A 9,910-nucleotide genomic window follows, 5' to 3' on the forward strand; every position below is an offset into this window, starting at 1 on the left:
ATCATTGGTTCATCACTGATATCATTAAAATATAACTCCAGAGACAAAAAGATGAATGAAGAAATACAGCCATATTTTGTCCTGTCCTGATCCTGGCCTCAGCCCAGACATCATTCTGTTCTTTGTTTATGTTGATATTATACATACCCACAAGTACCAGGACCCAGTACCAGGATGACTATACTCTCTCTCCTCCCATACCCTCTTTCTCCCCTTTCCCACACCCTGAGCATAGAATGAGTCATTTCTCTTCCTTCAAAACATTCTCAAGACCTGCCCTCACTTCTCCCTTCTGTGGAAGTGGCTTTTGTTTTTCCAAAAAAAAAAAAAAGTTCAATTGTGCTGTAATTGAAAAGGTCCCTTGCGAAATCTGTTTTGTGTCAAATGAAATTAATTGTGGTGAGTTGTGAATCTAGCAAGGAGCAGATGAATTCAGACTATACTTCAAACCATTCTGAGGAGAAAGGTTCAACAGTTCAAGAGGTAATGAGAGAATACATGAGAATTTCAAAATAATCTAAACAGAATGTGTCTTCAAGCTACATGCTTTAATCAGAGCGATGCACACGTACTCTAGCCCAGTGTTCAAGGTAGGAACTTGAATGAGTTTATTACTTTCACCTTTTACACAGAACTCTGCAGTGAATTACTCCTCATCTTAAAAACTGCTGTCTATAGGGTACTTGGAGATGTGGCATCTCAAGAAAATGAACCTTGATTTTTTTTTAATTCCTGGAGTAAATTGTGCACAATAATTAGAAATGTTCAGTGACATAGTAATGAAAGTCAGCCTACAGTACTTTAATTGGGTACTAGCAATGGTTCTTTACTTTGCCAACAAAACCAGATGGAGAGTATCATTTCAAAAAAAAAGAGGTAATGAAACTTCACTTGGAAAGATTGCTCAAGAAAAATGGCAGCACTTGATCATAGAGTGAGCTTTCAGAGCACACATCACATGAACCTCACATGGGAAAAACAAAAGCAAAGATGTAAGAGTAAACAGCTATCATTTCTAATGCATATCAAGCTGATACCTGGAGAGTACCGGCTCCTTACCTAGCCACCAACTGGCCACCCATGTCTCTCCTGACATTGCCTGTTACAAGAGAGAATGTTCTGGACATCTGCCTTATCTGTAGTTTATTCACCCAAGTAGAACAGAACTACAAGACTAAAAGATAAGCAATTTTGCAGGCAGATTGCGAGAATCTGGACACTATAAACCAAATAGCTTACCAAGTGCATAATCACTGGGTTTGTTAAAGTAAAACTCCAGTGAAAAGAAGATTCTCATGGTTCGTGGGTAAGGGAAAATTTTCTTGTTCCAGTAAATGAATTACTGACAAATGTCTACAGCCATTGTATAGCCGTAAGTCATATTGAAAAATTAATACATTCTGAGTGAACAACTTACCAGTAATCATTCAAGTGAAACAAATATTCTGAACAAAATGGGTCTTTTTGTAGCATTTGAGAGTAGAGAAGATAATAAAAGCTGCCACCTCCCAGAGTCCTTAACCAGCTAGGCACTGCTGGCTCCCACCTGCCATCCTAACTACTCAGGAGACTGAGGACTGAGGACCATAGTTTGAATCAGTCCAGACAGAAAAGTCCATGATCTCTTATTTCCAGTTAGTCAGCAAAAAGCTTAAAGTGGGGCTGAGGCTCAAGTAGTAGAGTGCCAGCCTTCAGTAAAAAAGCCAAGCAAGAAGGTAAGACCTCAAAGTGTAAGCCCCAGTATTGAGAAGAAAGAGGGTGTGTGTGTCCTGATTCAACAACTCATCTTTCTTTCCCTCATAAGCACCCTTACTTATGTTGTCTTTGTTGTGTACTACCAGTAATATCTCTGACTCTGTTCTTTCATTTCCAACTTGACCTGCTAGTATCACCCACAACACTGAAAGCCATATGATCAACTGGGGCTTGGAACATTGTTGAAGAGTTGAAAAATTAATTCTAACTCGAGGCTCTCATGTTAGAGAAATGCTCTAATGTCCTAAGCTAATTTCACTTCTACCTGTCTATACGGCCATGGGTGAATTACACTACTTCTGGGGTTTTGCTTTCCCTTTTGTTAAAGGTTAGGTCTAGATAACTCTAATAACCCAAGCTACCACATTCTGATTCTAAAACTCAGCTACACAAAATCCTTTGATAGCTCACAAAGTGCTTGCACTATGTGCATCATTGAATTAGGCTTTCACACAGCCTTATTCCTTAGGTAAGGTATATATTGCTAGCCCTATTTTATAAGGAAGATGGACTCGTTAAATATATTTATTGAGGCACACCAGCTGCTGGTAACAGAAGTCTTCTGAGTCCTAATTCAGTGCCTGTTCCATAAGAGACTGGCAAGATCATTGCAAGTTCCCAATTGGCATGCTATGGATGAATAAAGACCAGATTTTCATTTCCTGAGATATGCTGATGGAACTCCAAAGGGATACAAGAAAAATAAAGAGTTTAGGCAAAGGGTGGGAAAAGAGAGGAACTCGGGAGGGGGAGCAGCAGTTCTCATGTGGGTAAAACTTAGGGATGAAAATGCTTAAAGACAACTTTCAGGAAGTTTTGTTCTAAGGTGCACATTGAAAGCCTTTCACCATCTCTGAAAGAAAACTATAAAAATCAGCACTGGTTTTTACTATCTTCGGGTGAGACTTGTATTTTTCCCTTGATATAGCTTAAATATATGGATTTGTCACATGTGTTCCAACCTTTGGGTTTTAATAAACAGAAAAACAATTTTACATTATCATCATTACCCTGGAATCCAAACTAGAAAAAGCAAAGAGTATGACCCCTCTGCTACCAGCACCAGCACAGACGCAGAGACGTTACTTGTACGTCATTATTTTGACCTGCAACACATGATGCTGTACTTACCTTTTTTACTGAAGGAACATGCACGTGGTAATCTCACTAACTGGCTAGTGCACCTGGGAGAAGTTGTTTGGCACAGAGGAGGATGTGAAAATACCCTTCCATCTGACCCCAACTAAATGCTGAGCCTGCAGGATACTGCCCATCATCCAGATGTGCAGAATCCATCTGCCGGGTGAGGAAGCTCCAGTGCCTGGAAAATAAACCAGAATAACACTGAGAGAAAAATTAGCATTTTAAGATCTAAATAAGTCTTTTTCGATCCCCAAAAGGTGTCCCAGGAGACAGCATTTCCATTCTGAAGGACTTGAAACAAAATGGCTACATTTTATGTAGGAGATTTGCACATCAATATACCATATTTCTTCTTTCCTGCTGAGGTGGGAAAAAATGACATTAGGAACTTTAAAAGTTTATAAACTACTGGCATAAGAAGAAACACAGCTAAGTTTAACTTATTTCCAATTAACTTAAAGGACTTTTTTCCATTTTATAATTTTAATCTATTTTCCAAACCCATTCAGAATGTGCCATACATAAAAGGCAATAATATTCCTGTAATTTGTTTAGCATATGAATATTTTTTACTATTAAAGAGATAAAAAGCTAGACACTGCTGGCTAATGTCTGTAATCCTAGCTACTCAGGAGGCTGAGACCTGAGAACTGCAGTTCAAAGCCAGCGTGGCAGGAAAGTCTGAGACTCTTATTTCTAATTAACCACCAGAAAACCAGAAGTGGTGCTGTGGCTCAGAGTGGTATAGCATTGTCCTTGAGAAAAAAAGCTCAGAGACAGCACCCAGACCCTGAGTTCAAGCCCCATGACAAAAAGAGAGAGAGAGAGAGAGGGAAAGAGAGAGAGAGAAAGAAAGAGATAAAGAGTGTTAGTAGACTCTGATTAAAAAAAATCTATTTGACAAGAGCAAAGAGTAACTATTAAATATAGATTATTGAGTATATATACAAATTTGTATTGTGTGTATGTGCATTCTCAACACTAGAATACCCAAGTATATAAATCAAACATTATCAGATATAAAAATCCATGTAGTCTCTACAGTAATCACTCAAGAACTTCAATACTGGGCTGGGAAGGTAGCTCAGTGGTAGATCGCTTGCCTTGCATGCCTGAGGCCCTGGGTTCAATTCCTTAGCACCACATAAGCAAAAAAGAAAAAAGCTGGAAGTGGCGCTGTGGCTCAAGTGGTAGAGCCCTAGCCTTGAGCTAAAGAGCTGAGGGACAGCACCCAAGCCCAGAGTTCAGGCCCCATGACCAGACCAAAAATAAATAAATAAATAACTTCAATACAACTTTCTGTCAATGTACAGATCATCCAACAAAATTATCATCAGGCAATCATCAGAGTCCATACTACACTCACAGATATTTGTAGCACATCTTCTCCAATAGCTGCAGAATATACAGTCTTGTCAGCACATGGAATATTCTCCAGGATATAGTAGGCCACAAAAAAAGTCAACAATATTTTTTTAAAGTTCAAATCACACCCTATATTTTCACCCAGCACATAGAATAAAACTAGAAATCAAGAGGAAGAATTTTAGATATTATAAAATTACATAGAAAAATAACATTCACTTGAATGACCAACAGGTCAATTAAAAAATCAAAAGATGAATTTAAAGAATTTATTGACAAATGCCAAGGAAAGCACAGTACAATCAAATCTGTGATATACAGTAAAAGCAATATTAAGAGAGAAGTTTAGCCAGGAGCTGGTGGCTCACACTTGTAATCCTAGCTACTCAGGAGGCTGAGATCTGAGGATCATGGTTTAAAGCCAGCCCAGGCAGAAAAGTCCGTGAGACTCTGATCTCCAATAAACCACTAGAATACTGGAAGTGGCACTGTGGCTCGAGGTAGAGCACTTGCCTTGAGCTGAAGAGTGCAGGGCAGTGCCCAGGACCAGAGTTCAAGCCCCACGACTGGCAAGAGAGAGAGAGAGAAGTTTATAACAACAAGTATTTACATTAAAAAAGTTATACGAACCATTGAATGATGCATCTCAAAGAATTAGAAAAGAATAAACTGAATCCAAAATTGATTGAAGAAAATAATAATGAAAATCAGAGCAAAAAACAAATAAAATAGAAAATTATGAAAAATTGCAAAATACCAAAGAATTGATATTTTGAAAATAGAACCACGTTGACAAACTTTTATCTAGACTAATCAAGAAAAAAGAACAAAGTTGGTAAAATTCTATGTACACTAATCACAAAAACAGGGCTAGAGGCATGGTTCAAGGGGTAGAGCCAACAAGCTAAGTGAGAGCATGGGGCACTGAGTCCAACCTCCAGAACTGGAAACAAAGAAGCGAGAACACACAGACAAGTGAAATCAAAGAGGAAAAAAGAGACATTAGGGACAATACCCCAGAAACAGAAAGGATTCTTTGGGACTAGTATGAACAACTACATGCCAATAAATTGGAAAGCCTAGAAATGCTTTTATGGACATATATAACTTCCAAAATTGAACCATAAAGACACGGAAAACAATGCCAAAGCATTTACATTCATCCTGTAATACCTGGATACCAAAATAAGACAAGAATACAACAAATAGAGAAAACTACAGATTAGGTAGCTGATAAACATAAGGGCAAGAACTTTCAAAAAGAATACTAGCAAATCAAATTAATATTTAGAAAAACAACTATAGATCATAATCAAGTAGAATTTATCCCATAGATGAAAGAATGAATAAAGGCATGCAAATTAGTAAGTAAAATATAGCATACCCTCAGAAAAAAAATGATAAAACATCTCAATAGATGCAGAAAAAAATGGTAAAATCCAACATGCCTATCTGATAAGAAAACCTGAGATCTTTGTCTAGGAGACTATTTCAGCACAATAATGACTATCATTTGAGAAATCCACAACCTATCTCGTATGGAATAGAAAAAGTCTGGATCCATTTCCACTGAGACCAGGAACAAGGAAAGTATGTCCAGTTTTACCACTTTTATTCAGGTGAATACTAAGAATCTTCACCAGAACAATAAGGCAAGAGAAAATAATTACATCCAACTAGAAAAAGAGAAGAGCAAATTATCCCTGTTTGCAAATGGCGTGATTTTATATATACAAAAGCCAAAGTCTCCAACAAAAGTTATTCAAACTGATAAATTCAGTAAGGCTACAACCCTGCAAATCGATGTAGAAGAATCACTAGGTTTTCTTTTTTATATACATCAAAACCAAAATTCCAACGAAGAAACAAGAAAGTAATCCCCCAAAAATGTTTATGGTGTGATGACAAGAAGCAAGCTGATAAAAGAGAGATGGTATTCATCAATGAAGAAGAAGAAAACACCAGGAACAAAACAGGACAGCTGGAAAGCATGGCAAAACAAAGGAAACAGGACAAAATGGGAAAGTGTGCCCACTCAGCCTAGTTTCCTCAGAGGTAGCAAAAGATAAAGCATCTACCACAATGTAAGATAGGCTGCCTTGGTGACAGAATGGCAGATCTGGTTACAGAAGACTCCTATTCAACCTGCAAGCTTTAAATCCAGTATGGAGATTTGGTGAGACAGACTAACATCAGACTAGAAAGATATTCTCTTTTGCCCCTCATATCTCACCCAGACCCAAGAAGTAAATGAGTCAGTGAATCAGGAACCTAGAGAAAGAAAGTCTGAATGATTGAGAATCAAAACCAGAGAAAAGGGCAAGGAGTCAAAGGTCAAACAATAAACAGTAACAAGCAAAGGTCTGAGAGAAGAGCTATTGTCTGGGCCTAAAATTTACAAGCTCATTGCAAAATGCTAGATAGAAGTGCCTAAAATCCTAAGTCCAAAAGTGCATTGCACCTCATTAAACCTCTCGGCCTGTCCTTTCTGTAGATACAATATCCACAGTACTATCCTTTCATAGGCTGGGTAGACAAAATGGATAAGAGTAGGGCATCTCAATTTTCATAAGTGCGAAGCAATCTCGGTAGATTTGTGTTCATTGTTGAGACTGAAATTGCCAGACCATTCCAGAAACCCAGAAAACTGTAGGCCACAGCTTGAAAATCTTCTGCTAAAATAATTTAAGTTGTTTAAATACATAAAGAGATAGAGATAGAAAATTTATACCCTGTTTTGCTATTATGTCATGCCTGGATAGATGGAAATGTTCAAAATGAAAGAAAGAAAGAGTGAAAAAATATTACAACAAGAGGCATGAATAGTCAGGGAAGGTAGTAGGTGGCTGGGCATCATGGCTCACTCCTATAATCCTAGATATTAGAAAGACAGTGATAGGAGAATCATCGTTCAAGACCAGTCCAAGTAAAAAGTTCACTAGAACCATCTCAGCTAATAAAATTGGGGTTTCCAGATGTGAGTGGCTTATTCCTGTAATCCCAGCTACTCAAGAGGTTAAGCTCTTAGGATTGTGGTTCAAAGCTAGCCTAGCCATGAAAATCCATGAGACTCTTATCTCCAATTAACTATCAAAAAGCCAGAAGTGGAGTGGTAGTTCAAGTGGTAGAGCTAGTCATAAACAAAGAAGCTCAGTGACAGCACACAGTCCCTGAGTTCCAGCCCCAGGACTGGCATCCAAAAAAAAAGTAGGATGTACACCAGGCATTGGTCGTTCATACCATGATCTTAGCTATTCAGGAGGCTGAGATAGGAGGATCATGATTCAAAGTCAGCCTGGGCAGAAAAGTCTGTGGGACTCTTAGCACCAATTAACCAGTGAAAAGCAGAAGTGGAAGTCTAACTTAACTGGTATTAGAGTGGCAGCCTTGAGTGAAAACAGCCAAGTGAGACTGAGGCTATATATTCAAGCCCCAACATGCACATTAACACACACACACACGTACACACACACACACACACACACACACACGCATGCACGCACGCACGCACACACACACGCACACGCACACACAGTGGATACTGGTAGCTTCCATCTGTCATCTCAGCACTTGGAAGGCTGATGCAGGAGGATTGTGAGTTTGAGGTCAACCTGAGTTAAACAGTGAGAGAATGTCTACAATTAAATAGACAGGGCTGGGAAGTTGGCTCAGTGGTCGAGTGCTTGCCTCACATTCATAAGGCCCTGGGTTCGATTCCTCAGCACTATATAAGTAGAAAAAAGCCGGAACTGGTGCTGTGGCTCAAGTGGTAGAGCGCTAGCCTTGAGCTGAAGAGCTGAGGGACAGCACCCAGGCCCAGAGTTCAGGCCTCATGACTGACCAAAAAAAAAAAATTAAATAGACAACTTAAACAAGCCTAAGGATGATAGTTTTTCAAAGAAAGAAGTCAGAAATATTAGGGTTTAAAAAAGGCAGAAAGGAGGAGAATAAAAATTGCAAATGCAAGGTTCACCATGTCCCCAGAAAAGTAATTGAAACAGAAACCATTCTAAGACATGAAAGGGAAAACTATTTCAATTATGGGTACTAGGAAATACTACAAATTAGAAGAACAAAATTATACCTGGAAAGGAAAAAAAAAATCAGTCTTGCCCTTGTCTTTGTTACATGAATACATTCTGGAAGAAAATGGCGGAACTTCTGAAAGACTTGGCAAAATACATTAGGAAACCAAAATTCTAAACTGAGTCAAAGGTGGCAGAAGATCTAGAGCAAGGATATGATAAGAATGCCACAGAAATAGAAATACCATGAACTACCTTCTGAAGCTAAAATAGAGCCAGGCACCGATGGCTCAAGCCTGAAATCAGGAAACTGAACTGAGGATTGTGATTCAAAGCTAACCAGGTCGCACAAATCTGAGGGTCCTTTATCTGCAATTAATCAGCAAAATGTCAGATGTGGAGGTATGGTTCAAGAGATAGATTGCTAGCCTTGAGTGACAAAGCTAAGCAAGAATACAAAGCCCCTGAGATCAAGCCCTAGGACAGATACAATAAATAAATAAGGAAATAAATAGACAAATAAAAAAGAGTTGAAAGAGGATCCTGGACCTTGTCACCCAAAATACAAAGGCTGTAGAGGATAGTACAGACAACACCATACACAACCTAACTGGTACACCTATTGCAGACATCATTCAAAATTTCATTCAAAGCAAACATAAAACTGCCCTCCTTTTCATGGTATGTTCTTTTAAATCCTGACTTCCTCAGTACCACCACGACAACAACAAAAACAAGGATGATTAAGTCTTCTCACAAAAATCACTAAAGCACATTGGATACAATAGGTTTTAAAAAAAAAACAACTAACTTTTAATACTCAAATCAATAAGAAAACAGACAATCTGCAGAAAACAAAAGCTAGAAGGAAGGAGGGGAAAAAAACTAAAGAGATAGAGACCAAATCTGGGTGGTTGTTGTTTTCTTTGTTTTGTTTTGAGACATTTCAAGAATCCAGGTGCTCTTGGCTTGTTCTCATAGGCCCCCAAGTAGACAATCTCAGGAAGATGGCTCCGGTTAACAAACACATACCCAAAGCATTCCCCAGTCATAAGCATAAGATAAGCAGGACTGAACTCACCTCACACACCCAGGGCACTGCCTATTTGCGATCGCAGAGACAAGAAGGAAATAAACCTATTTCATAAGTAGACACTCACAGGAGTCAGAAATATTCACTAATTGGATAAGCCCAACACACCTGAAGCTGAGAATTAATGTCGTCCTTCTGGGATTTCAGTAAGAAAGAAGAAGTAAATGTAAATCTTTTCTAAATGAAGTAAACCTGAACACAGACCACAAATAACTTCTTCCAGAATCAACTCCAAGGACTCTGAACGGCGCCCAACCAAAACCAATCAAACAAATAAAGCTGTCATAAGAGAAAGCCACCAATAATAAATAATGGACAACAAAATCAAAAGTCCAGATGTTGAACTCATAAACACAGAATGTAAAAAAAATGTTAATTTAAGTTATCCTCAGAAATAAAGTACTTAAGTTTTGATTAAAGAGCAAAGACAATTAAAATAAGCAGATCTGGATGACAGCTAAACTGTGTTCCTAGTAGCAAAATAAAATGATAGAAATGAAACACATTCTGTGGAGGAGTTGAGCCAGAA

The 9,910-nt window shown here is 38.4% G+C and overlaps 1 protein-coding gene across 2 annotated transcripts in view; it reads right to left on the bottom strand.

Moving 5' to 3' along the window:
• Lpar1 (lysophosphatidic acid receptor 1) overlaps nt 1–9,541 on the bottom strand; it is a 282,752-nt gene extending 273,211 nt beyond the window's left edge. For both annotated transcript variants that reach the window (XM_042695753.1, XM_042695744.1), the window contains exons 1-2: nt 9,370–9,541; nt 2,887–3,076 (exon numbers count right to left, since the gene is read on the bottom strand). The gene's annotated coding sequence lies outside the window, so the exon portion shown is untranslated. The remainder of the gene's footprint in view (nt 1–2,886; nt 3,077–9,369) is intronic.
• Between the last annotated feature and the right edge of the window lie 369 nt (nt 9,542–9,910).

This window comes from Dipodomys spectabilis, unplaced genomic scaffold (assembly GCF_019054845.1).
Source record: "Dipodomys spectabilis isolate Male_0828 unplaced genomic scaffold, ASM1905484v1 ptg000006l, whole genome shotgun sequence".
NCBI classification, from domain to species: domain Eukaryota; kingdom Metazoa; phylum Chordata; class Mammalia; order Rodentia; family Heteromyidae; genus Dipodomys; species Dipodomys spectabilis.